The sequence below is a fragment of the Marmota marmota genome, unplaced genomic scaffold (assembly GCF_001458135.2).
Source record: "Marmota marmota marmota unplaced genomic scaffold, marMar, whole genome shotgun sequence".
NCBI lineage: Eukaryota > Metazoa > Chordata > Mammalia > Rodentia > Sciuridae > Marmota > Marmota marmota.
The window spans coordinates 4919925-4947855 of NW_025999927.1; the positions used below are offsets into that span (position 1 = coordinate 4919925).

Consider the following 27931-nt stretch of genomic DNA (forward strand, 5'->3'; position numbering starts at 1 on the left):
TAGGATGCAGCCTTTCAGGGCTGTTCCCACTGTTGCGTTTCACATGGCTTTTACGAGCCCTCTATTATTTTCTGTGGAACCCATAAAATTAAAAAATGCTTTCATACTTCAGTATGGAAGTTTTTAGGTAAGCCTCTACTGGACACAGAGAACTGGAACTTGTGAACAAATGTAGACAAAGTCTTTGCTCCGTGAAGTTGATTGTAGTGGAAAAATAAATAGGGGATGGAATTTCTGGATGGTTAGGGCCAGAAAGATAAAGGGGGAGCTGAGGAAGATTTGCCCTGGTACAGAGTATTTCAGGAAGGCCTTTCTGAGATGGCGACGTTTGAACAGCCTGGAATCAAGTGAGAGAATGAACAGTTCTCAGTTCTGGAACCTTCCACGAGGAGGAACCAGGTAAATCAAGGTGGGTAGGAGTGCACGTGCAGAATGTTTTCAGAACTGTGAACAAAGTGCTAGTGGCAGCCGCTGAGGCCTCCAAGGGACCAGCCGTAGAAGGCCTTCCAGGCCAAGATAAGGAGTTCAGGTTTCTTTTTAGTGTGAAGGGAGGTCATGGGGTGGTGGCTTTTGGTTTAGCATTTTAAAGATTACTTTGGCTCCAACATGGACTTGAGGCTGTAGCGAGATCAAGAGGAGAAGCAGAGGCTCTTTGGGAGGTGCTTGCTGCAGCCTGGTGGGAGCTGGGTCTTCCAGCTCTTCCTCTGCCTGGAAGTGTTGGCAGGGGAGAAATGTGGGTGGGTCTGGAACATGCTGTGAGGACAGGCTGGGTTTGCTGATGGATCAGACAGTGCAGAGGAAGGGAAGGAGAGGAAGCGAGGGTATCTCCAGGGTAGGAAATCAAGGAGAAAACGGTCAGTTTAATACTTTGGTTTAGCCTGTTGTAGATTGCACAGTACTTCGACATGTGTGATCTCATCTAATTGTCCCAGTAAGAAGAGCTGTCATTGTCTTCGTAGTCATTGTGCAGATGAGACAAGGGAGCTAGCAGAGGCCCAGGACTGTTCATAACTGCTCAAGGTGACTCCAGGCAAGAGGTCAGCCATGGCTTCTCACGTTTGTGCCTGGGGCTTTGAGCTTCACATCCTTGGTGTACTCTGCCACTGAATCCCTTTGGTGGTTCTGTAAAATAATGAGTGATGTGTATATGTGTATCCTTGGTTTACTATAGGAATTTATGCTAAATAACAATATTATATTAGTTTTTAGCAATACATTATGCATCTTATAGTCCTATTTAGATTTATTTTAGTTTAACAAGGTTTTTAATAGGACATTCCCTTTGTACAACTTAATGGGGACAGGTTCGGTTGTGAAAAGTACTCCTTAAAAAGCTATTAATCATTTCATTGTGGTATTTTCTCTGTGGTGTCTGGTATTTCTGTGGTGGCTAGAGGCAGGCCAATATCTTTAGTTAATCTGTTTTTTTGCCTTCTATTTTATATTGGACATTGTAGTAGTTGCTGTTCTCCCAGTTCGCTGATGAAAGAGCCCATTTGCAAAGCTAAACAAGACATCCTGGATTCCACAGTGGGTGTTATCACCTCATGGTCAAGTTGAGCATTGACTTAGGATGTCATCCATTTAAACTGCCTAGTTCCTGTCAAGGACCCTTGACCATGCAGTTGCCTCTAATGACTTAATGAACTGAGTTGAGTATTTTAACACTTCTTATTTTCATGCTATCTTGTACATTTCTGATTTATCTGAAAATTGACATTTGACATCAGATAACTGGATTATAAGGCTGTTTTAAAGCTCGTAAAAGCCATGGGCTGGGGATCTGACTCAGGGCTACAACACTTAAAATAAGGCTGTTGGTTCAATCCCTGGTATTGCCAAGACAAACAAAACAGTTGTTTAAGAGTTCTTACAATACAGGTGCCCTTTTCTCTTTGCCACTTAGATTGCTAACCCTCACCCCTGCCCCCATCAGTTTGTCTCATATCTCCTTTTGCCTTTTGCCCCTGACTTGGAAGCCCTTCCAATACTTCTCTGCCTGCTGGAACACTGCTTGTCCCCCAAAGCCTGTTTCGGACACACTCTTCTGGGTTACTTTTTCTGAACACACCATATTTCTTTTTTTTTTTTTTCCCCGAGTACCGGGGATTGACCTTTGTCTACCAGTGAGCCACGTTTCCTGGTCCTTTTTATTTTTTGAGAAAGGTTCCACTGCTGCCCGTGCTGAGTGCACAGGGATACCCCTCCCAGGCCACATGTCCCTCTGCACCCCTGAGGGCCAGACATCTCATTTATCTTTTATCCAAGCACGTGGTGTTGAACTAATAAAATTTAATGGATAACTAACTTTGAAAGGGAACCAATAGTCTTTAGGCTGATTAAATATTTCCTTCTAAGACTTTCAATTTTCTGTAATAACTGTCAAAAGTGTACATCTTAGTTCATGTTTTCAATATGTAAACCTGGATAGAGCTGTACTTCACACCGATGTATCTGGATTTGATATTTGTTGAAAATGGAATGTTGCCTTTACATTTTTTTTTCAAATTAGCATCTCCTATATTTATCATAGATGTAGGGAGAACAGAATAGTTATTGGCAATAACTAGTGAGACACGGTAAATTATATACATGCTCCCAGAAACAGTCCTAGGAATACCTCAAGCTACAGAACCATTTAACCATTACTTGTTCAGACTGATCTTTGCTTGCAAGTGAATGGTTCATAATTGCTGTATCAATGGTTCTGAGAAAACAGAAACATTTAAACCCCAGGACACATTTAGATTAATAACTCCTGATTCATAACTATGGGTATTTACTATGTGCCTCTGTAATAAATAGCTTCTCATCTTTGTCTCTGTATTTTGGAACTGAGAAGTTGGGCTTCTTAATTTTTAGGAATTAGTGACCTTGAGACTAACTGACCTTGTCATTAATAAAGATTGAGTCAGAAATGAGAAGTTACCAGGGAGGCAGAGTTCTTAGTCTTCTTGAATTACGATGTAAAACAGACACAGCCACAAACACAGTAAAACTCCAGACTCACAGAACAAACATAATCTAAAGCAAATGGTGGGGTTGGGGGTGGGGAGACTGGTCAGGTAGGTTCTTTCTGGAGCAGTCTTGGTCCTCTAGGCTTTCATAACTAACCAAATAAAGCTCCCTTCCAGGACAAAGCCCTGCTGGCGGTGGGGGGATTGTTGGGAATGGAGTCTGTAATAGGTGGGGGGAGAGGCAAGGATAGAGAAGGATCAGGCAAAAGTCATAGGGGGAGGGGCAGAACTGATAGAATTCATAAAGAAGAGGCCCTATTTTTCCTAAGGAAAAACCATGGGGTCAAGAGCTCCAAAGGCCAGAGCTAACACAGCTAGGTGGCCTCCATTAACAGAATGTGGCACCTCAATTTTTATTTGTCCACTTGGTATTCCTTTGTTGCCTAGTAATTATATATAATCAGGTATAATTCATAATATATAAGTTCAGTAGTCCAATTTATATACATTACATAATTATAATTGTTTTCATATATAATTTACATATATAATTTTAGATATGCAAAAGAGTAAGGTGCAGAAACAATATCTACAGGCAAAAAAAAGTTTTACCAGATAAACAAACTTAAGGCTGTGAACTAACGTTTCAAAATAGGTTAAAAGAATTTCAGAAAATTGGAGACAACATGAAAGAATAACATAAATTATAAACTTGAAATAAGACGAGTAATAACACTGGAAGATAGCAGAAAGATAACAGGAGTAAATTATAAATTAAAGAAAACCTAATTTTAGCGGTGGAGACTGATCTCGATGGGATGCCAGAGTGTACATACAGGTAATGCCATCAAAGAAATACAAGATGGAAAAGAAGTCCAAAGGGAGTGAAGAGTGAGAAAGACACTGAAGGACACGTCAGGTGAAGTGACAATGACATGGCTCCTGGTTTCCCGCGCAGCAGAGCGGCTGCAGTGAACTGCGGGCGGCAAGCAGGACCTGCAGCGTGGAGCCTACCACGCAGGCTGAGGGTCCTGAGGTGCTGAGAGCAGAGCTGTCCAGACCTGTCACCCTTGGCGGCCAGGCAAGGCGTCCTACCTATGCCTGCTGCAGAAGCCTGCTCTGCGCAGCCGCCGCAGCCAGGGCCTGGACTCAGACTTCCTAGACTAGCTGGGAGAAAATGGAAGTAGGCAGAGCTGATTGGACGTTGGGATTCCAGAGTTGACCAATAGCATTAGTATGTTTCTAAACCCTAATTAGCATAAGTTTGGACCAATAGCAGTGAATCCAGTGGTATATAAACCCCTGGACTAGCAAATCTGGGAGTTCCGCTTGTGTTCCAGCTCTTCAGTAAGTTGTATGGTTTGGTCCGCGGATTTCCTTCTTCATGTTTATCAACCAAATAAGAAGAAATTGGAGCGTGAGCTCCTGAGTCTTTTAGAACACTGGAGGCCATGCCTGCCAATGAATGACAGCTGATGAAAGTTCACCGCAGGGCACTGTTTCTTACACAGACTCCACAGAGAAATTCCAGTGTTATCTGCCTGCAAAAGCAGGGAATCAAGTATCATCTCAAAACTTCAATTCCAAAAATAAGGAAGAACTATGTAGGGGCCCCGCTGGCCTGAGACCACATTTTGGGAGGGCCAGGCAGTAATCTCAGAACCAAAGCAGTGTTGTAGTACAGAGGTGAACTTTTCAAAGGGGGAAAAAAAAATATAAATAAATAAATAAATAAATAAATATATATATATATATATATATATATATATATATATATATATTTTGCCTTTNTATATATATATATATATATATATATATATATATATATTTTTTGCCTTTTTAATGACCATGCTTTCTGCCAAAAGAAAACACAGTAATGGATTATCTTTTCTTGGACTTCTCGAATATGTCAACAAAGGTCCTCAACAGTTAAGAATGTGGACACAAGTAGAGATGGTGTTTCCCTGAGCTATCCGATAGGAATTTGCTGTAGAGCCTTGGTGTGGGAGAGAGCATGATAGAGCTGTCTCTGTGCTCTGAGGCTGCAGTCAGCCAGCTACCAAGAAGTGAGAGGAGGACAGGGAGAGTTTAGGACAACTACCTTCCACTTTCCGATTACCTTATGAGTCCTGAACGAAAACAAATGGTGGAACTTCAGCTAGAAGAGAAGGGTAAAGTGAGGAGTCATTAGCTAGTTTCAGTTTTGCTCATAGAACTGATAAGGTAGTAACCAAAAACATAAGGACTTAAGGGTGTTATTTGAAGATACTGGTATTAGGGAAGCCAACATTTAGTACCTCTAGAAGATATTTGTACCTTCACTTCCTCATTCCATGAATGAGGCACATACTTAATACACGTAGTGTTGTAAACACAATGAACAAGACCGTTATAAATAAAGTGAAATGATATATTTAGTCTTTGAAAGTAAAATGAGTTTAAACAATAAGAGTTGAGACTGTATTGATCATGCAAATAATGGTAAGTGGGCTTGACTTAACCTATTAAAATACAAAAAATTTAGGCTTCACTAACACAGCTAAACCTGACACTGAAACAAGGGGATTCAGAAAGGTCAAAACTGAAGGATAGAAAAGTATATCAGATTCATATCATGAAATGTGAGTAAAATGAACGCCATTGTCTGAGTCTTTGTCAAGTTTTTAACTTAAAGACTTTGAGAGACAATATTTTATAATGCTAGAGGGTTCACCTCTCAATGAAGACAGTAGTTACGGCTCATAACAGAAACTGCTTTTATGAAGAGACTCAAGAGTTGCAAGGAGAGACAGAACTACAGCACACTTAAACTAGAAAAAAAGTGAGGTGCTCAGCATGATTGTGAGATTGATCTTTGAGACCTGTCAACATCTGAACCTCAGAAACAGAAGGTGAGTTCTTTGATAGTGCACAGGTAGCAGTAGAGATAGTTGACCGTATTTTAGGCCACAAAGGAAACCTTTGTAAACTCCAGAGTAACAATAATACGAACATGACCGAAAAAGAATAAAATTTAGAAATTAAACAAAAATCCCACAACTTCTCCTGAAAACTACTCCCCCCCGCCCAATGCAAAAAAAGACTTTTCTACCTTAAAATGACAAAGTACAATATTAAATACATCTTGGGTCAAAAGAGAAATGTAAAATAAAATCCAAGAGTTTCTTGAACATCATAACAAATACATGATATTTTAGAACATGTGAGATACAGCTAAATTATAGAATTAAATACATATATTATTAAAAGTAAAAAAGTATTAAAATATTAGAAAACTAGAAAAAGGCCAACAAAGAAAGCAAAAGTAAGTGGGAGGGAATTAATAAAGATAAGTTAATCTTAAAATTTGGTTCTTTGGGGGAAAAAAGTGGATAAACCACTGATCAAAAAGGAAAAAGGGACAGATGTTCAGATATTAAAAGTTATATAAGGAATTAAGGGTGTTGTAGTACAAGGGTCAAGGAAGAATAATGGATTAAACTGGAGGAAATTAAATCATGGGCCATTTGCCCAATTATATACAAATGAATTTTAAATTGTTCATGAAATATTAAATTTTCTGCAAAAACTCCAGATTACCAAAAATGTGAGAATTCTCCAACAGGTCATGCACCACATTAAATAACCCCTGTTTACCTGTGCTACTTAAATTATTCCAAAGCATAAGCCAATCATGTGGAAGATTTGTTTATTCCAAAGTTTATCCAGTATTACATGGATTTCAAAATCTGAAAAATGATTTTGCAAAGAGACTCTATAGATTAATTTCACATTGATCCACAAATCTGAGATAAAATATCTTTTAAATAAAGAAACCAGGGTTGTGTTAAAATCTCTATCATAATCAGTGAAGTTTGGGAATCCAGGGTGTAGCTTCGTGTTGTAAATCTGTTAATACGATTCTCAGCATTAGCAGAAATGAAGAGAGAAATCTCTTAAACTTTTCCTTAGATGGGAAAAGGTACTGGACAAAATTCAAATTCTGTTTACATTTAAAAAATACTGGAAGAGGAATCGATAATATCCACTTAATATGTTACATGTGCATAGTGAGGTGCATGTGAAAGGGCACACACTTCATTTCAAAAGTGGGTACTTTGCTTAAAGGGAAGCACTAGTGGTGGTCAGGTGTAAATCAGGAGGGATATCTGATCTGTCCTGTGTGTGTGTGTGTGTGTTTGGGAGCACAAGCCCACACAATAGATACAATATTGGAGATGAAGAGGTAAAACTATTTCTAGTAGTAGATAACTTGATTATCTAACGGACTAGAAAAAATCAAGGAATGAACTATGAAAATGGGTTTATGAGAGAAATCCATGAAGAAGCAGGTTACAAAAATCAGTAACAGGAACTTTTGTATATTCAGTATACCAGCTTCATAGATATTGGAATGTAGATGTGTGTGGAATGATACTTAGTACACACAACACATACAGAAACTCGAGCTTTCATTAAGATAGGAGATCAATAATAGTCTAAGGCCAATCATTTGCTAACATACAGGCATTAAACTTGAGTGTTATTCATATTTGCCATTTTTGACAGGAACATTATTGATGATTCTTAAATTACATGTGCATGTGTTAATCAACTAATTTTTCATGTATGTGTTAAATTGATACATTTATTAGGACTGCAGATTTAAGTGATTTTGGTTTTTCTTTGTGGTTTGTTTTTAAAGCTCAAATTGGATCAAAGGGTTACATGAAGATATTTGTCTTTATATTGAAAATCATGCTTTAGTCCCAGAGACCTTTGCTCTTGAAATATGAAATATAATTTTTACCTTATTTATATTGGTTTCATCACTGCTCTTTAAAATTTGATAAAAGTTGGGAGAGTATGATAGAATAAAATCATGAATATTTCATTCTGAAGAATAAATAATATGTTTGTATTCTGAGGGGCTCGTGTTAACGTTTTGTAACCCCATTTTCCTTTTGGGCACATCTTTCTAGAAGTAAACGTCCACACTGTGTGCCAGGTGACTCTCACGAGGACTACGTGAACGAGGCCTGGGCTGGCTGGCTTTGCTCTAACCAGCCATTAAGGTGGAAAAGTCATACTCTTGGCTGTCAAAGTCTGCTAACTGGCCCTGCCAGGGTGTGGCACAGTACGGCTGTTCTCTCTCCTTTTCCCTTATAATCATTTTATGATCAGTAAGATATTTGAATAAGTGGGATAATTGCTGGTTAATCTTATGTTCCTTTGGTAATGTTCAGTTTATTCTAGGGATTTTAAGTTGAGTTACATTAAGAAATGACTCATAGTTGATGTTAAATCTTTCTAATTTCAGGCCTAATGTATTAGCAAATTTAAGATAAATGTTTTGTGTGGATTTTCTTCTAGACTCAAATGAACCAGACTTGTTTGAGCTCCCTTTTTAAGGTTTGGGGCTGTTAGTTGAAACCAACCGATCAAAAGAAGAATGGACTAAACATAACTGCCTACGTAATTCTGTGAAGGATTGTAGTTGGTTTGATGGTTTCCTTGGGATTAATTTATTTGGCTTTTAAGTTGATGACCAGGTGCAGTGGATGATAACAAGCAGTGGTTAATAATGACCATTTCCCGAGAGGCTCTGTGCTGTTGAATCTCACCTTTTACAGAGTGTCTACAACTCATGGCCATGTACACTTCAAAAACAGTATCTGATGCTGTGCTCAATCCAATCCAAATTCTACTAGATGACTGTATAGAGTTTTGAAGTTCCTTTAAAAGGATCATCATAGACATTTAAAAGTGAAGGAAAAATTGCAAAACTGGAAAAGAATGTAAAAATGCAGCAGCGCAAAGCTCATGGAAAACCAGGTTCCATAGGGGGAAAGTTTGGGAAGCATTGTTTGTACAAATGTGACAGATACATCAAGAGTCATATAGTATCCCTTCCCATAAAAGGAAATTACACTAAACAGAAGCACCATCTTGTTTAATGATCTTATGATTAGTGTAGTTTTCTGGTGTTTGTGGTTTCAGGACAGAAACACAGGAGGATCTTGAAGACTTGTTTGATAACAGAAGTTCTGATTCTGTATTTGTGAGACAACTTCATAGCCATGGTGTGTTAAAACAATGTAGTTGATTTTTATTAGGCTTCCAGAAAGGAAGTTGGCCCTGTGAAGTTCTTCACAGCCATGTGAAAACCTCTTTCCATTTCCTCCCATTTCTATGGCCTCATTTTAATTAAAAGTATTTCTTGCCATCATGGGACATGATAGAGAATATTTTATCTTCAGTGACTTCTCATCTCAGGATATTATTCACCACCATAAATAATGCACTAGTATATTAATGATGTATAATAGTTGTTGCTATTCCAGATGAATGGCTCTTCTTGTTCAAGTGAGAATTTCTGAATAATAAAAATGTCAGTATAAGATAAATGCTAGATGATGTAAGAAAGACTCACTTGAAAGACAAAGTTTACAAAACATGTTAAACATCAGATCTTGTTTCTCAATGTGTTTCCACTAAATTTGAACTAAAACAAAGTACAATTCTAGGAAAATATTAGCATCAGTATTTTCTTTATTTATTTTAGCTTTCATAGGATTTTTCTTGTGCAGAAGGAAGGCAAATGAAGACAAAAGGAAGACCAATGGTGTTGAAAAGAAGATAAATTATCAACAAGCATACGTTTGTCAGTGTCTTTGTATTTTAGTTACATAATTTATTATTTGCTGATGTTTTAAGAGGAAGACAAAAATGGGTGGTAGTTCTAGCTGAAGGAAAATACCCTAATGGTGTGTGAATATTTAGCCTATGCAGGATAACTTCAGACTTACAATTCATCTGATTGATCAGGATGCTCTTTAAGAATACCTGGGGTTTTTTGGACAGATTATTACATTGGGCTAGAATGTAAACTGTTTGTTTAGTTACGACTTGTACATCATGTAGAAATGATCTTGCTAGCATTTCAAACATGCACTGATGCTGCCACTTAGGTTCAAATGTAGGTTCATTGGCTATAACAAATGTCACTTCCTGGGGGGTGTTGATACTGGGGCACTGCATGTGGTGGAAGCAGGAAGTCAGGACGAGGTACCTTCTGTTAGGTTTTGCTCTGAGCGTACAATTGATGTAAAAGATGAATTCCACTTGAAACACAAACCAGGCAATCAACACAAGATCTCTAAATGTTCATCAGTGGAAAAATTGCTAATTAAATTACAGTGTATTCAAGTGATGCTGCACTGCACGCGGGGAAATCGGGAAATCATGAGCACGTGTATCGATGACAGTCAACTCCAGGAACTGACTAGTGTGCAGAAATAAATCAAAATGCAGATGGATGTATACAGCATGATACCATTTATGTCATGTTAAAATATTCAAAATAATTCTATGTAAGCCATTAGAATACACATGTAGCAGAATTCTGAATAAATTCCCACTGGTGATAACACTACACTTACAGAAGGCCAGGCAGAATGAAATTGGTTCTGGATACACAGTGGCTTGAACTCTGTATGCAATGATTTACTTTTTAGCTGGGCCTTAGAACATGGTTGTTCTGGAATTTCTGTATGTTTCATATTTCTGAAGTATTCCATTAGAAAACAGCTGTGGAAAAAGATGCTTGATTGGCAGCCAGAATATTTTTAAAAATAAGAAGTAGACACTCAAGTAATTAATCTAGGAAGTTCTGATGCTATGAATAATAATTTCTTATTGGATTTACATTTTCAAGGTTATCTCTTAAAAGCCTGTAACAGAAATTGCTTTTCTGGAATGTCACTGTAATTCAAGGTGCAGAGTTGAGTAAGAGGGTCAACTTGGTAAATGGTGATATGGGAATAAAGAGCTGAGGACACATGCACCGGAGACCTGCCTTGCAAATGTGATCATACCAGGGTGGAGAGTGCAAAGGTGGGAGGGTGAGAATGAGCAGTTCAAAGGACAGAGGCCAGAGTGGTTGGAGTCCAGCAGGTGAAGGGGCAAGTGGTCTGAGAACGAGGGAAGGTGCTGGGCTTCTGTGCTGGAATAAGAAGTGTGGCGCTTCAGTTCAGTGGGCATTGTTGGGTGATTGTAAGCAAGGGCATTACAGACCTTATTTATGTTTGTAAACAGCGTTCCTGTTGCTGCCTGAGGAGGGGACCAGAGAGTCAGGAAATGGCAGAAACTCAAAATAGGATGGTGGTAGAGGCAATAGAAGTAGTTGGATTCAGTTTTTGTCATTTGGATTTGAGAGGGAAGAAGAAGAATCTAGGTTTTTGGATCTGGGTATGTTGTTGAAGTGAATAAAACAGGTGGAGCCTGCCAGGGGTAAGGAAGACTCACTATTAAGCCAAGTTCTGCTGGGATGTGTTCTGTTTGACATCCAGGCAAAGGGTCGAAGAAGCAGCATGGTGATGCTGGGAATGCTAAGGAGAGCGCAGGGCTGGGACAGACTAGAAGTCCTCAGCTTACTGTACGGTATCTACAACCTCAGTTTTAGGTGAGATTCACCAGGGCAAATGTGTATTTGTAGGAGAGTTAGGGGTTCGGCTCAGATGCTTCTGGCTATTGAGGTGGATCAGAGGAGAAGGATGTGGCAAGGCTGAAGCTTGCTTCCTTCCTTTTAATCTTTGAGAATCCTAACCATCTAAGCTGGAATAATGGACTCCCAGTTTATTAACACACAAGGTCATTGGAGACTTAAAAATAAACTGTTTACACTTTTTAAAATTAGTGATTGCATTTTGTTGTTCCAGATGTTGAGGTGTACATGAACACACACACACAAAAATCACTTTTGGAAATAACAGATGAATGTATTTGGAAAAAGTCAAGAATGCAAAAGGAACAAAGCATTAGTCAAAAAAGCCTAAGAGCATATATGTAATTAGAGTCCTGTTTCCTATGTGGGAGAAGAAAGAACAAGTAAAAGTAATACAATACTCCTTGGCAGAAGTAAAAATACATGAGAGAGAGGTGATTGATTTATAAAGAAAAGCAGTGAAAAATTAAAGAGGCTGAGCCCGGGATTGAACTATTTAGAGGAAAGGCGGGAGGTGATCTTTATGTTCTCCCATAACCAACTGCAGGGACAGGGTAGGCACGTGCTCTGTTGGGCTAACGCTGAAGCATGACTTCTACAAAAGTTAAAATCATCATCTGCCACTTTCATCACACCCTACATACAGAAAAGTAAGGTACAGGTGGGTGTTAGACCTGACTTGATGCTCTCTAAAACTTGGGAACAATAGCTGTTCCAAACGGTTTAAAAGCATTTTTACCGGCTTCACACTAATTAGGAATAAGGTTGAAGCAATGTAGCTACCCTTAACTATCAATGATAACTTAAGCTTTCAAGTTCTGAGTTTTAAAAAGTATTCTGGAACTCATCTAAAGGGTCTTCCTCTGAAAGTAGAAATCCCACTGGGAACACTCAAGTTAGGTTTAGTGATTGGCTCCTTTTCAAAGGCCACATTTTTCCTTTATGGTTTCTGCATATGATGGTGGTCCTTCACCCACATGGGATCTGTGTGTTCCTTCAGGAGCAAGCTGCACCCATTTCCTGAGCCAATCAGATTGTTCTTTGTAATCAGCATTTATCCATCATTTGACCACAGACATTCATCAGCCTTCTCACCATCTGGAGGCAGGTGTTGTGCTTGGTGTTGCCACAGAAAAGTGCAGAGATCTCAGTGCCTGGGCTCTGACCACCTGCTGGCAGTCTGCAAGGATTTGTGACTGTGGTTGTTTACAAAAGTGTGTGTATTTTGTCAGATTAACAATGAGGTTTGGGGCCAGAAAAAACAACAAAAAACAAAGAATCATTAGTCTGGGTTTTAGATGTATGATGTAGCTGAAATACCCAGTTTCCTTTTTGTTTTCCAATTCTCCTGATGCTCCTGTCAAGATCACAGTCCCTAACCTTGGCTCCATTGACTGTATTTTGTTTTCTCTGGGCTGCCTTTGCTCTGAGAGGCTGATACAGCTGCAGCAACATAATACAACAGCATTAATGTTTCCTATTTAAAAGAAAACATTTTTAAAGGTTGATTTTTTTTTTTTTTAAACTTTTGTGTCATATATGCCTCTGGGAAGCTGCTCAGCATCTGTGTGAGCGTGCTCAGTGGTACTTTTCTTGGTAAACATTATGTATGCATGTTGCAGTGTGATTCTGAGTGTTTTTTACTTCGTTAGTCTACAGAGGTTTGGATCTAAATGATGAATTGATCTTTGCCTCAATTCTTAAAATGCTGTGGAATTTTTTTTTCCTCCTCCTTACTCCTCTGGTATAATGTAGAGTTACGTTGAAGGGACTGTTTTCACTCTGACTGGGCTCCTGATGGTGTCCTTGGAGGGGAAAGGAGGAGCCTAGTGGTGAAGCTGACCCCTCCTGAATACACAGCACAAGTTCAAGGTCATGTTAATGATAAGGAATGATGCACACTAAGATTGGCAGGTGGGGTCTTTGAAAGTTAACCTTCTCCCAAAACTCTACACAGAGAACTCTGAGCTGCCTTGACCTTTCTGCAGTGCTGGGTTTCTGGACCAGAAGGGTTTTCTGAGGCATCTGTGATGCTCCTCCCACCTCCACTAGTTCAAAGTCGGGACAGAGCAGGGCCTAGATCTAGGGACAGTGTCCCTGAGGTCAGTTGCAGGCCTTTGAACTTTGGCTTGTTCTGCTGAGGTTTTGTTGTAGGTTGGGGGTGTATAGTGCTCTCCAAGGGGCTTTTCGGATGACAGTTTGATAGCACATGTGGTGTGGTCATATGCTGGACCAAACAGATGGGTTGGAGTGGCACCAAGGCTGGTGGATGCCAGAGCTGACAAATTCAGGATGTGTTAAATTGCTAGGACAGAAAGTCCCCACTGAAGGTTGAACCTGGAATGGTGTTCAGAAAATAACTCCCTTTGCTAAGATGTCACCTATCTTAATTTCCCAAGTTGAAGTGTGGGGTTGAGTCATTATTGAGTCCCATGGGACATTGCTGCACTAGGGAGAACACAGAAACGCTGAACTTGTCTTTAGGAAACTCATATTGGAGGCCAGGGTTCCATTTAGCTTCTGTCTGAGTTTGTACAGGTCACCTGGTATTGCTTATGTACTGCATCTGCCTTGGCTGTGACGTGGGGAGAGCTAAGATGAGAAGCTTATGCAGGATGGATCAGAGAATCAGAGGAGGTTAGAGAAGGACAAGCAGTCCAAGAGCTCATCCTTGTTTGGGGTTGAGGTGGTTAGACATGCTCCACGTATTTGGAAATCCGGTTGATTTTGCTAATTTTTCCCCCTTTGACCAAAGTTACAGCTTTTAACCTATTGCATTTTTTATTCTGTTATGATGGCTCTCTGCAAAGCACACTGTGCCCCTTTCTGTGGCCCGATTGATAAGTAGGTTTGCCTAACTTTGGCATTTTCCTGATTTATTTATTTATTTTTTTAGCTTTAATAATGATACTAGGGGCTGGGGTTGTGGCTCCGTGGTAGATGGTAGAGTGCTTGGCTAGCACTTGTGAGGCACTGGGTTCGATTCTCACCAGCACATAAAAAAGTATTATGTCCATCTACATCTAAAAATACAAAACAAAACAGAACAACCAAAAAGACAGGGTAAAACAATACCCCTGTCATTAAATTGCTGAGAGAAGAGCTGCTCCATCACTAGCCCTTTGGTGGCTGCGCATGTTTACTGATTAATAGAGCTGCTGGCTGTGTACAAGGCAAAATCAGACCCTCGGTGCTCTCAGGCAAAACACTGCCCCCTAGTACTCCAACAACTGGTCATCAGATGCCGATATGATGGGTGGAAATTAATGGATATTTAGAAGGATACCGTGACCTTTCTGGGTCTTCGAAGAAGTGAATACTTAAGCATGCGCTGGGTTTTTATGCTTTGCTCCAGAAACATGGAGGACCCTCTGATGCTACCCATCAGTGAGGGTTCTTCCGTGCCCTGTGTGGTAGGAATGGGAAGAGTCAGGCATTACAGACCAGAGGAGGCCTTGTCAGGGTCTGCTTGAAAACAGGGAGATAGCACAATAGACTTTCCGGCTATAGCTCCCCAAGGGGGCTGTAAGCAAAGCTTTTAAGGCACCACCACTGCCTTGCACAATGCACCTGGTGATTGCACAAGGTTCCTCCACCTGCTGCTCCAGGTGGAGGTTCACACCTGGCTCTGCCACCTGTGTGTATGCATTAGTCCAGCTCCTTGGGCACTCAAGAGGTGGTGAGGTAGTGGCTTCTGCTCCAGGGAAGGTGATGCAGTGGTTAGGGTCAGGGGCATGCAGGGATATGGGAGAGGCCTCATCAGCAGAGCAGAAACCCTGGGCTGGGAGAAGAAGGGCTGCAGCCTGGGATTGGTCTTGGGATGCTGTGGTTTGTGGTGTAGCAGGTAGGTGCCTGGGCAGACCTGGTGTGTTTCAGTGACGTTGGGCAGATCTGTTCAGTGTCCTGCCAGCCAGAGCCACACATAGTGATCTTGTTAGAACAGAAGTGAATTCAATGGAAAAGCCGAGTTCCTGGCACATGTAAGGGACGGCCCTGATGCTGGTGGCATTCATGGGAAATGCTCTTCACTTTTCTGGGGACAGAAGCAGGGTGTCCATAAATAGGGAACTGTGAACACAGGACCTTGAATAGTGCTGGCCTCAGTGCTCTCTAAAGTGCCAGGTACTGTTAATTACTGACACATTTAATAGTTAGTGGACTTTAGCACTCAAAATCTCAATATTTTACTTAGAGACCAAAAAACACCCTTGCCCATCTATTTGATACTTCACTCTGCTGGGTTGAATGCAAACCTCTCAGATTTTTAAAACTCAAGGTTGAAAATACCTTTTTATAATACAAAGTTTCTTATGTTTTCATGGAGGTTATAAATATTCTTTGCAGCACGATATTTTCAAGTAAGTGAAGATAAAGTTGTGTGGAGCATATGTCAGGAACTCCCTCAGTATGGGTGGTAGAAAGTGTTACCATTCACAATATGACAAAATTTGCAGGCTATATAATTACAGAGCTTTTCATATAGTTTTTATGCGTTCAGTTAGGTAGCCCCATTTTCCAAACAGCTTCTTGTTATAGTAAGCATTTTCCTTTTTTAGGACTTCTCTCCTGGTCCTATTAAGCAGCACCAGTTTCTTGGCAGTGAAGTCGATGAAACAGGCCAGTCCTTTGACTTTTGAGTCCTCTTGATGGTAGACAACAGCAGCAGTCTAATGATTACATGGTCTGTTGAAAGACAGAATGCGCTAGCCTCATCTCCCAAGGTCTGCCGCCCTGAAGAAAATAGCTGCAGTATGATCTGCTAATGTCACTGAATTCTTTGAAGCTGTGTTCTTTGAACTGCAAACTCTGGCTTATACAGTTTGAACAAAGACATAATTTAATTGAAATGTGAATATGATAAATATATTAATGCAAACAGGACAAAATGTGTTTTTATTCAGTTTAAAAAGTTTAGTGATATAATTGGTAATATCTTTAAAAATAACCAGCCTCAAACTTCCACTCAAAAGCTGTTCTGTTGTTGTACTGATCTACAAGTTTATCTGCTGTCAAATGAGTAAACATTGAATTAAATATTAGAAACTTTTAGCCAGGCATAGTGGCACATGCCTGTAATTCCAGTGACTTGGGAGGCTGAGGCAGGAGGATAGCAAGTTTCAGGCCACCCTCAGCTACTTAGCAAGGTCCTTAAAAAAAAAAAAAAAAGGGTGGGGGGTGCTGGGGAAGTGGCTCAATGGTAAAGTGCTTCTGGGTTCAATTACCAGTACCAATATATAGACAAAATAAGGAAACTTTCACATATTGGACTTCCCTTTACCATCAACTTAACTCAATATGATAGGAAACATACCAGTATAACTTACTATTATAGTAAAAAGTACAATTTTTTTTAACTTAAGAACTCTAGGAATTTGGACCAAAGGTGCATAATAAGAGGACCTAGGTGAGGTGTTAACAGCCCTGCTGTGTTTACAGTGGTCCCCCTGCAGCCTGAAGCCAGAGTGTCTTTGGTTAAAGTCCCAGCACTGTCCTTTTTTGCATCTGTTTTCTTCTTCTGTTATCATGAAACACCACCACACTATGCCTGTTTGAGTGTGCCTGGACACCACTCAGGATGTCCTTAAGTGCCCACAGATGGAATTCCTAGGTAAAGGCATGCACTTGCAGGGACTTTGACATTTCCTGCATGTTGCCCTCCAGGGCAGCTGATGGTCCTGCATTGTCCTCTGTACATTCATTTTTTCACACTTTTATCTGCACCTGGCTCCACACCAAGAAAAAGCTGGTAATCTGCCAGTTGAGGTCTCTGGAGGAATCCTGCTTCTGTGAATCCTGTTCCTGTGAGGCCATCCACTTCTCACACTTAGTGTGGTGTGAATTCCCTGTTCAGATCCCTCACCCATTTTTCTGTTGGAATATTTATTTGTCTTGGTGTATAACTGTCATTTGTGCACATATTCATGCACATACAAACCTATGATGATAGGCATTTGAAAATTTTCCAGCTTCCTTGTTAACATATTGCTTTGTAGTGTTTTTGCTGTATTGAAAATTTAAAAATTAATTTAATAAAATCTATTGATTTTTATATTCTGGTTTTTCTAATCTCATAATTATAAGAAAATATTTTCTTTTAGAACTTTGGTTTTCTCACATCCTTAATCTTTATCAAATTACTTTTTATATAAGACATGAGAATTTTGAATGCATTTTTTTGGAATGGATGGTGTTTTTGTCTGATATAAAATTCAGAAGCTATAGTGAGAATCTCTCCCTCTAATTCTCATGAAACTCACTATATTAAAGTTCCAAAGGGTATAATGTATTAAGTTAAAAATTATCTTCAGTGTATTCATATGAAAATGGCTGTAGGCTATCCTTTTTATCTCAATTTTTTTTAAAAGTTGTCTTTATATTACCTGAACTTTATGAATTTATGTTAAATATATACAAATCTTTTTCTTTTTCCTGCCAATAATATAGATTATGATAGTTTCTGTGGTCACAGTGAGTCTAGAGGTTTTCTCTTTTTTTGCACAAGCCTCATTTATGACTCAAGTACATCCAGAGGGTTCTTTATGTGGCTGCTATTTGCAGGTGGATTCACAAGGCCAAATCCAAGAAGTGCCTCTCACCCAAGCAAGCATTCCTGGTTATTAGACAGTAGAGTGATTTTGGCCACTACAGCCATATTTTATTTTTTTGTGAAAATCTTCTGTGAGGTAAGAGATTTGTACTTAGGGGAAATATTGAATGAACAGTATGGGAAGGATACAGATGATCCTATTGTAATTCCTTCTCAGCACCTAGTGGGCCTGACTTTATAATAGAATTATTTCTGACTATTCTGTGATTCTTTTATAAATAGTAGGTTCAAGTTCACTACATGCCTGACTCAGGCTTTTTTAAAAAAAAAAAAAAAAGGTGGGGGCTGAACCTAGAGGTGCTCAACCACTGACCCACACCCCCAGCCCTTTTTATTCTTTTGAGACAGGGTCTGCTAAGTAGCTTAGGCCTCAATAAGTAGCTGATTCTGGCCTTGAACTCGTGATCCTCCTGCCTTAACTTCCTGAGTCTATGGGATTGTAGGTATGCACCACCAAGCCTGGCTCAGTCGGGCTTTTAACAGAACCTTCCTCCTGCCCTTGGGTGGTATCCTTTTACTTGCCCTGGAAGGAAATAAGGTGCTGGGCAGACAGATCCACCCAGAGTCCAGGCCTTTGACTTGTCTGCAGATTCGTAACATTTGGGGTACTCCTCGTCTTCTGTTTTCTTAATTCTGAAGGGAGTAGTAAACCCGTTTCCCTGTCCTTAATCACTGAACATCACACAAAGCATGTAAAGCTCATGAACATACACAGAACACTGCACAAACCTAATTTGCAGCCAATGGAGAGGAGTGTCCCCTGGCTCTTCTGAACCTAGGGTCTCGGCCCAGTGCCAGGAAGAGGCTGCTGTGCAGTCCCAGGCAGCCCATCTCCAAGGCTACTCATTCACAGATGTGGTCACGCAGCCTCGGCTCCCTCACCTGCACCCTCTTCCCCCTCTGAGTGTAGGAGGCCCCATTCTCAAAATTAAGATCATAAAGGTTTTTTTCTTGGCATTTTCTTACATTTTTATTATTTTTAATATAGGTATAACTGAATGAATGATTTTATTAAGCAGTCACATACTTTATGTAGAGTAGTTTAACAATGAAAGAAAAAGAATAAACTGTCACAGGAAAACTCAGTTTTACTTTGTTTTGGTATTCAGCAAGCCAATAAGACCTAGAAGTACCAGAATGTCAAGTATGCCTGCCACTCATTACTAAAACTGAGAGCCAGATAGAAAAAAATGGAGAACTGTAAGTTGATAGGTGTTTCACAGAAGAGAAAAAAATAAAAAACACTCCAGGGTGATATGAAGACAACAGTCTCATTCTTGCTCTGAAATAAACTGAGTCCAGTGAAGTACTATTTCACAGACTGGCTGTGTCATTGCTGGTGACAAAGTGCAGTGTGGCCCTTTTCACCTCTTCTGGTGGGAATGTAAACTGGCATGATAACCACTATGGAAAACTGATTACTTAGTAAACTTGTAATTGAGGATTTTTACTAGTGAGATGTTTGCCTATGTGCAGGAGGAAACATCTGTAAGAATATTTGTTGTGTTATCAATAAGAAAAAGAAAAATAGATTGAGTCAATAAACTTGGCTGTAGTCTCCACTGGATTACAGCAGTAAAAATGAAGGAACCACAGAAATTTGCATCAGACAAGGGTGACTTTCAAAAACAACATGTCACAGTCAGAAAAGTTACAGAACAATATATTTTATGTTTCTAGTTACTTAAAGGGCAAACTCCATCCAGTTCAAATGGGGATGTGCAAGTTTGTGGTGTAAGTACAAAGGTAAACGGGACGAGGATGTGGAAGGTAGCAGGAGCTCCGAAGCTACCCACAGTAGGGCCTTTTGCAGTCTGGTGGATGGAACCATTAGTGTTCATTGTATTTGAAGTGTATATTTATGTACATTCTTGGAGTATGTGACATTTCAATAAAACTGAGGGCCTAGAAGGTATGGGTTAAGGCTCCGTCTTCAAACTTGGACCACAGACTAGAGAAAATATTAGCAGTAAATGAAAAGTTTTTCTTCACTCTAGTTTTACTAATTCATCAGTAAAAAGCAGAAGAGCTAGTGTATAGAAAGGAAGAGTGTGACTCACAAGCTGGGAAGAGACGTAAAATATCGACTAGGACCTGTCTATCAAGTAGTAGCTGATAGGATTAGACACCATTTTAATATTGTCTGATTATCTGCTCACCACACTAAAAATTAACCAATGAAGTCTGGCATCCAATCATAAAATTTAAATTTTACTATGATCCATGTGTCTGTCAAACCCATGGACATGAATCTGTTACATGATTTTGTTTTCTTATTCTAATCCTTAGTAATTTAACAATGGATAACAGTAATCTGGCACTTTTTGAAAATACTGTATGTGAAGAATCTAAGAACTCTTCTATTTAATCTTTCTATAGTAGCACATTTCAACTATGTACATGGTGGAATTAAGTTTTACCTGTGCTTGTGAGTTCCAGTACATCCTTTCCCCTGTATCTGTTTTGCCCTAATAAGATGACTCATTCTAATACAAATATACAGTTTAATTAGTGGGAAAATGATTTTAACCATTATAAGATGCCAATTTATACCTGACACTCCGAGTAGCTTGCACCTAAGACTATAATGCCTCGATGAGTCATACTCTGCTTATTTCTCTGTTATGTGTTCCTATCATAAATCCCCATTGTGTCTGCTGTATTTGAATCTATTATTTTCCATCCTAAAAGCTCTGGAATGATAATACTGCTCGCTTTGTACATGCACATGGCATTTCAAAGAATGTGTTGGGCATTACACAGGTCATCTTTTGCTTGTTACTTAGAAAAATCTGAAGTTCGGAGAGTTTTTGTGATTTACCCCAGATCATACAGCAGCCCAGAAGCAGGCCAGGATTCCTGACCCCATTCTTTTAATAACACAGCAAACTGTCTTGGCATGTTGGCAAGCAGGAATTCCACCATCAGAGTGGGTTTGAGTTTAGCATATCTCAACAAAATATTAGCTCAGAAGATATCTATCCCATGCAAGTTCTTAGATGAATCATGAAAATAAATGTCAAGTGTTCAAAATAGTAGCAGGCAGAGTACATACTAGTTGAGTGTTCACATGATCATTTTTATCATATTAAATATTTAGTTCCACCTAAATTTACTCAAAAAGTAGACAACTAATTAAAGAGATTCTGTGGAGAAACAAGTTGAAGGTTATGCTACTAGTGAGAGCACAGATTAAAAGAGAACAGAGCAAATGTTTCTCTTGCAGCACATACTCTTCACCACCTACCCTGTGAGGTCACAACTGTGACAGTGATTACATCTGATGTGAAAATGGCCTAAAATATTCATGTCTATCCTGAAGGTATTTGTAAGCTTGTTATAGTCAGTAACAGAACTTATTGTGCTCAAGATATAAACTAATGAGAATGTGAGGTCACAAAAGTCAGTGAGACATTTAAGAAGGAAACATTTAGAATGTGAAGTCGGAGTGTGACATGACTTAGAATGTCTCTGGAATAACGAAAATGACTCTTGTGTTTTCCTTAATAGTGGAAGACAAAAGCCACTGTCCTTTGGGAAGAATATTTATCACGGTAGCACTGGCTGAAATAATACTAGGGAACTGACGGGAAGCGCTGACATGCGTTCCTGTGCCAGTGGATGTTGCAGGAAGACCCTGCGGATGTGAAAGAAAGAGTGGGCAAGTGTCTCCTATCAGGAGATGGATTGTGTCAATTCTGTTTCAACCATGAAAATCGGGAAGAGCCACTTTTTTTGAGGCTCTGAAGGAGGCACTACAGATAAGACAGGTTATCAGTACTGAACATGTTCTTTGGTACAAGGAAGGATTGGGCGGTATAAAGATTAGTGAAGGAAATGGGTACTCGGAAACACTCACGGAGTTGGCCATTTGACTGGAGATAAGAGCCTTAGGGTAGTTCTCAGAAGTAATTGCTCACCTTGTGGAGTTCGGTCTTCAAAAGGCCAGCTGCTCTGTGGCTCACAGAAGCTGGAGCCAGAACAGAAACTCTTCATAGTATTTCATAATGAGGTGTAGGGTCTTTCAATCTTGTGAAAAGTATTTTTAGTGGTTAATTTTACAAGAATCATTCCAGATTTGCAGTGGTAAACTGAGCTTTCATAACACATTGCTTGGAGATGTTTTCAAGGGGAGGATGACTTTTTTCTTTTTAGTTGTAAATGGACACAATAATTTTATTTATTATGTGGTGCTGAGGATCGAACCCAGTGACACACCTGTGCTAGGCAAGTGCTCCACCACTGAGCCACAACCCAGCTCTGTGAAGATGACATTTTTAACAATGAGAAAGGACCTACTTTCCAGGTAACCTCACCATGGGGAGAATATCATTAAAGGGATATTTGGATAGGGGTGTCTATTGAATATGTTGCTGGAAATGATATAGCATATATAAAAAGTCTCATATCCTTTACAGACTTGAAAGCACATCTTTTTAATCATTCAAAAGGAAAGGTTGAGCTTTGAATTCATCCATTAGAAATGTAAACATGAAGTGTTTCATGATTGTGAGATCTGATTGACAATAGGGAAAATGGGAATTTAGTACCAGAATTCCAACAAAATCCTTTAAAAATTGGTGGATTAGAGTAAAAAAGAACCATTTTTCATTTTTATCCATTTTTGTTTGTGACATTTATTGTTCAGTCTTAACAAAATACTGACAACCTGCAGTTGAAATCAGTCCTTAATATTGAACAATGGTTTATTTTAAGAACTTAAAAATAGTGAAGCATATTTGGTTGTACTGCCTCAACTCAAGTAAAATATTATTTGTCCTATAAAAATATGATAAAACAAAATTTAAAAAAAAATTTCTTTAGGGGCTGGGGTTGTGGCCCAGTGGTAGAGTGCTTGCCTAGCATATGTGAGGTACTGGGTTTGATTCTCAGCACCACATATAAATAATAAACTAAAGGTCCATTAATAACTTAAAAAAATTTAATAAAGCTTCTTTAATTTTGTTTTACAATGTAAACATACATCCATATTGAAGCATAGATACATGATTAAAATAACTTATTAATATGCTCCATTTTGCAAATGTATAATAAAATATCTACTTACAGAGTATGTGGTAGACTGAATTACCCATGGTGCTATTCACTGTAAATCCCAGGAAGGTACAGACATTATTTTATACTACAAAAGGGACTTTGCACATATGATTAGGAGTTTTTGAGATGAGATTTTCTCAACTTTACTTTCTGGTTACAGAAGAGCTTAGAGGGACATGGCTTTGGACATGGCCAAAGGGGCTACAAGCCAAGGAATGCAAGAGGGCCCCAGAGGCTAAAGCAAAAGGCAGGGAAACAGGTTCTTCCTGGGAACCCTCAGGAAGGAATTGGCCTTGTCATATCTTGGCTTTAGCCCAGTTGAACTGATCTGGAACTGTTGGGAGAATAAATTCGCTTTGTTTTAAGCCAGGGGCATTTGTTATAGCAGCATTAGGAAAATTATGCTGGCTGTGCAGAGAAAGAATTTGGAGGCTCTTAATGTCTACTCCAGGTCCCACCTCTTGAGGTGCTGCTATCAGCAGGTGCTGAAGTTGAGCATAGGTGTTCATAGATCTTCCATGTACCCACTCTCTGCCTTATTTTCTCTTTTCTGGCTGTCTACCCTTGCGTTGCTGATTTCCACAAGTTTCTGGACCAAATCCCAGGATTCTACTCCAAATGAGATTTTCAATTTTTTTTTCAAAGATTATATCAATAACTTAATAAGAAAATCCAATTCCAAAAGGTGGCTACTCAGCAGAAACAGCGCTTCATGTTCTAACATGAATTTTCAAAGGCAAAATACTTTCACACGTCTTAAGTAGGCAGTCTTGAAAAAAAGTTTCACTTAAGAAGGAACTGAGTTTTTATAATTTCTTAAAATGTTGATAGAGGTTTAGTTATGTAAGTAAGAAACAGCACTGGGTTGGGGATGTGGCTCAAGCAGTAGCGCGCTTGCCTGGCATGCGTGCGGCCCGGGTTCCATCCTCAGCACCACATACAAAGATGTTGTGTCCACCAAAAACTAAAAAAATTCTCTCTCTCTCTCTCTCTCTCTCTCTCTAAAAAAATAAAAGAAAAAAGAAATAGCACTAACTTTAAAGTTCTCAGGTTGCTCGTCTGAATTTGGGCACGCCATGTCATAAATGGAAAAGAGCTGAGCCCTGTAAGGCTTAAGGATGGGGCTGCTCTGTTGAGCAAAGGAGAAACTTTCCCAAGCCCCTGAAGCATTGTATCAACAGCTCTTCACTTGTCTTTATGCCCTGGTGCTGTCATAAAGGAATCAACATTGGTTTCTCCAGGGAAGTTCTAACAACGAGCACTTCAGCCATTAAAGATGCTGGATGGTTCATTCTGTAACTACAGACAGTCATAAACACTAACTATTGTAAAAATGTGGTTGAAAGTGATAGGAAATGGAATTAGCTTAGGAAAAATACATGGGTAGTCATTTTAATGGATTATATTATTAACTCTTTTGTACAATTAAAGTTGCCACCAGCCATTAGATTCTGTTATGGTTTTGCCAAGTGAAATATTGCAAGTGTGTCCTGTTATCACCAAAGAATTTTACTGCTTTTAAAGAACCAATGGGTCTTTGAGTTCAGGAACTCGGGTGATGAAGGTGATGACGAGTGTGTTCACTGTTCTTGGTGTTCTCTGTCCACTTTCCACCCCTTCCCCCACTGCAGGCTCCTGCCTACCTGTGAATGTGTGGGTTGATGTTTCCTGCAATGGAGGATCCTGAAACAACACTGCAGAAAATTTTGAGATTTTAATGACTGTGAAGACACTGTGACTTTTTTCCCTCCCCCAACACCAACATAAATCAGAATTCTTAGGCCACTACCAAAACATTACAATTAGTTTTTTCATTGGTTTAACATGTTTACCTTGGAAAATCATATTTGTTATTTAAATATATTGATATATTCAAATAATTTAAAAATATTTCACAGGACTTACTTAAAGAGTTTTTCAGTTCACTTGCAGTGATATGTTTGTCATGTCACAAATGTTTTACTTTAATGGTTGATTTTGAACATGAAACACAGGCAACAATGAGCTATATTCAGCAAAATGTGTGACAAGTGGGGCACTAGGGTCTAACAGTGTTCCTCCAGCTTATCCAGTGTGGAGATGTGTTGCATTCCTTGTATGTGTGACACAGGGCAGTTGGAGTTGTTGGGAAGGGTCCTGTGGATGAGGCAGTATTGGAGCTTGGTGGGCAATGGATGGGAGTTGGACAAATGACAAAAGTGGAAAAACACACACACATGAATAGTAGCGTTACCTAATTAATGGTAAGAAGCATAAGTTAGGCTGGAAAATTATATTAGAACCAGAATTTGGATACCAGACAGGGAGCTTAGACTTGGTTTTTCAGACAGTGGGGTTTTGGGGATTTTTGAGGAAGTCCCTGTTAGGCCTAAAGTAATATTGGGGGAGCCTCCTTTGGAGGTGGGAAGTAGAAGCAACTGGATGTTGAGACACAAGGGCCTGGAGACAAAGCATCCAGGAAATGATAGAAAACAGTGCAGGTGTGAAGGCTGAGAATGCCAGCAAGTGAAATAACTTAATATGATTACATTACATTAAAACTGAAAGCAGAATTCTTTTTGAGGGTTCATAGGGTTTTTGCTTGACTTCAAGTTTCAGATATGGTTATTTCAGTTTAATTTTTAGGACATTGGTGATTTAGTTAAAATACATATGAGTGTATTACTTACACCCTTCAGCTTTTCTTGCCTCGTATACTTTTTGACTTCTCCTTCAGTAGTACATTTCCTAAATTGCCATTCCCTGTCTGTTCCTGCTGTGATACAGAAAGCCTCATCTTTGAAGAGCTGTTGCAGTAGACTCTTTCCTGATTACTTGTATAAAATTGTTAAGCACTCCTGGCAACGTCTAGGTCCTCACATCCAGGAGCTCTGGCATCCTTATCCCATTTCACCTCCTCCTCGAATTTGGTGTTTGAAAATCTGGGGGTCTCTTCATACTGTTCCCTGCTGCACTACCTGCTGCTTTTTTATTTTTGTTTTGCTCCCCATCTTCTCCCCCACCCCAGTTTCTTCTTAGTCCCTTAAGGTCACGTTTGCCCAAGGTCAGTGCAGGGATGTCTTCACCCTCTATTGCTTCATGATCTCTTCCCTGCCTTTCTCAAGCTGTGGGTGTTGAGGTGGCTGGTCAGTGTCGTCAAGGGAGGCATGCAGGACTCCACTCAGCCTTGGCTGCTTCCATCATTTTAGTCTCCATCCTGGACCACAGGTGCACCTCTCTGCAGGTCTGACACCTCCACCTAGAACCTGGCTTGTGCCCAGACTTAGGGTGTCCCCAGCAGAATGGATATCTTCCTCCTCCAGGCGTCTTTTCCTCCTGGGATCTTCCTTTAGTCAGTGGTCACACCATCTGCAGCATCTCAGGTGTAGAACTCTGGACCAACCTCTAGTTCCTGCATTACCTTCTCTGTCTAGTTAGTTGTCAAATCTAGTTTTTCATCTCCTTTTGACACTACCTCAATTTCCATTTTGCCCTGTTTAGGTTATTCTTGTTTGATTAATTATTTAAAATGGTTCAGTTTGCTCTTCCTGGGCTGTCATTACAGGTTGAATATTCTTTGCTTGAGACCAGAAGTGTTTCAGTTTTGGAGGCTTTCAGATTCTGGAATATTTGCGTAAACTTCACTGGTTGAGCATCCCTAATCCAAAAACTCAAAGTCTGATATGCTCCAGAATTTGAGACTTTTTGAATATTACGTCATGTATAAGAGACAAACATCGGATCATCTAGATTCTCTTTTTTTGGGCCTGACATAATCTGCATGATCTTCTTGAAGGCCAACAGCCACTAGCCAACTTATCGTGCCTGAGAGAAAATATACTCCCAAAGGGTAGAATGAGGGACTTTCAGGTTGGGTCATAGAAGCCAGTGGTAGGTTTATTAGTCCATTTTCTATTAGTGTCATGAAATGCCTGAGATGGGGACTTAGAAAGGCTTAATTAGCTCATAGTTTTGGAGGATGAAAGTCCAAGATTGAGTGACATTACCATTTGGCCCCTGATGAGGACCTCATGGCAAATGGTATCACAATGGTCAAAGGTTTGTGAGAGGGAGAGATCACATAGTCAGACAAAAAGGTTGAGAGCAGGTAGGTCCCATGAGCGCTACATTAATCCCTTCCAAGGGCATACCCTTAGTGACCTCACCACCCCCAATTAGCTCTTAGCTCCTAAAGGTCTTACCACCTCTTAATATTGTCACACTGAGGACTAAGCTTTCACCATGTGAATCTTTGGGGGTGAGGGATACCCTTAGACCATGTGCAAACCGTAGAAGTCATTTTTTCTAAATTCAGATTATTCCTATGGCTATTGGCAGACCCTGTCCCCACCTCCTCCTCCTAGATGGCTGACGAATGCTGATGAATGGAGGTGAAATAGGGAGTATTTATTTGGTGGTGTGAATGAATGTTGTCCATTTCACTTAACATGCCCCCCCACAAAAAAAAACCCAAACAAGATTCTGAATCCAACATGGCGGTGAGTGGGGAGGCAGCGCTTTCAGTACCTCCTCAATAACGGGGTCAGAGAGACGCATTGATACGCTTAGATTCGACCTGCTGAGAAACTCCTAGCAAAATTCCACTAAAGAGAGACCGGCCGGGAATTGGTAGGATTTTTGGAGGTGACAGTTTGCCCCAGATGAGTGAATCTCCGCCACGCAGCGCAGAGGTCCAGACCCGCCAGCCGCTGCCCACGACTCGGCGACTGTCGGCTGCCTGCACGCGGCCCCTGAGTCTGGGCGGATAGCCTCCGAGGCGCAGCGCAGCAGGAGTGGTGCAGGGACTCTAGGAAGAGGTCTCTCGCCAAGCCTTCATGAAATAGC

The 27931-nt window shown here is 39.9% G+C and overlaps 1 protein-coding gene and 1 long non-coding RNA gene across 2 annotated transcripts in view; both read left to right on the forward strand.

Annotated features, from left to right (window-relative positions):
* Ryr2 (ryanodine receptor 2) overlaps nucleotides 1–27931 on the forward strand; it is a 437587-nt gene that overhangs the window by 9931 nt on the left and 399725 nt on the right. The window lies entirely within an intron of this gene.
* LOC125615912 lies at nucleotides 6–21713 on the forward strand. The gene is made up of 3 exons (XR_007346520.1): nucleotides 6–13274; nucleotides 15849–15853; nucleotides 21702–21713. It is a non-coding gene; the product is annotated as an uncharacterized LOC125615912 (long non-coding RNA).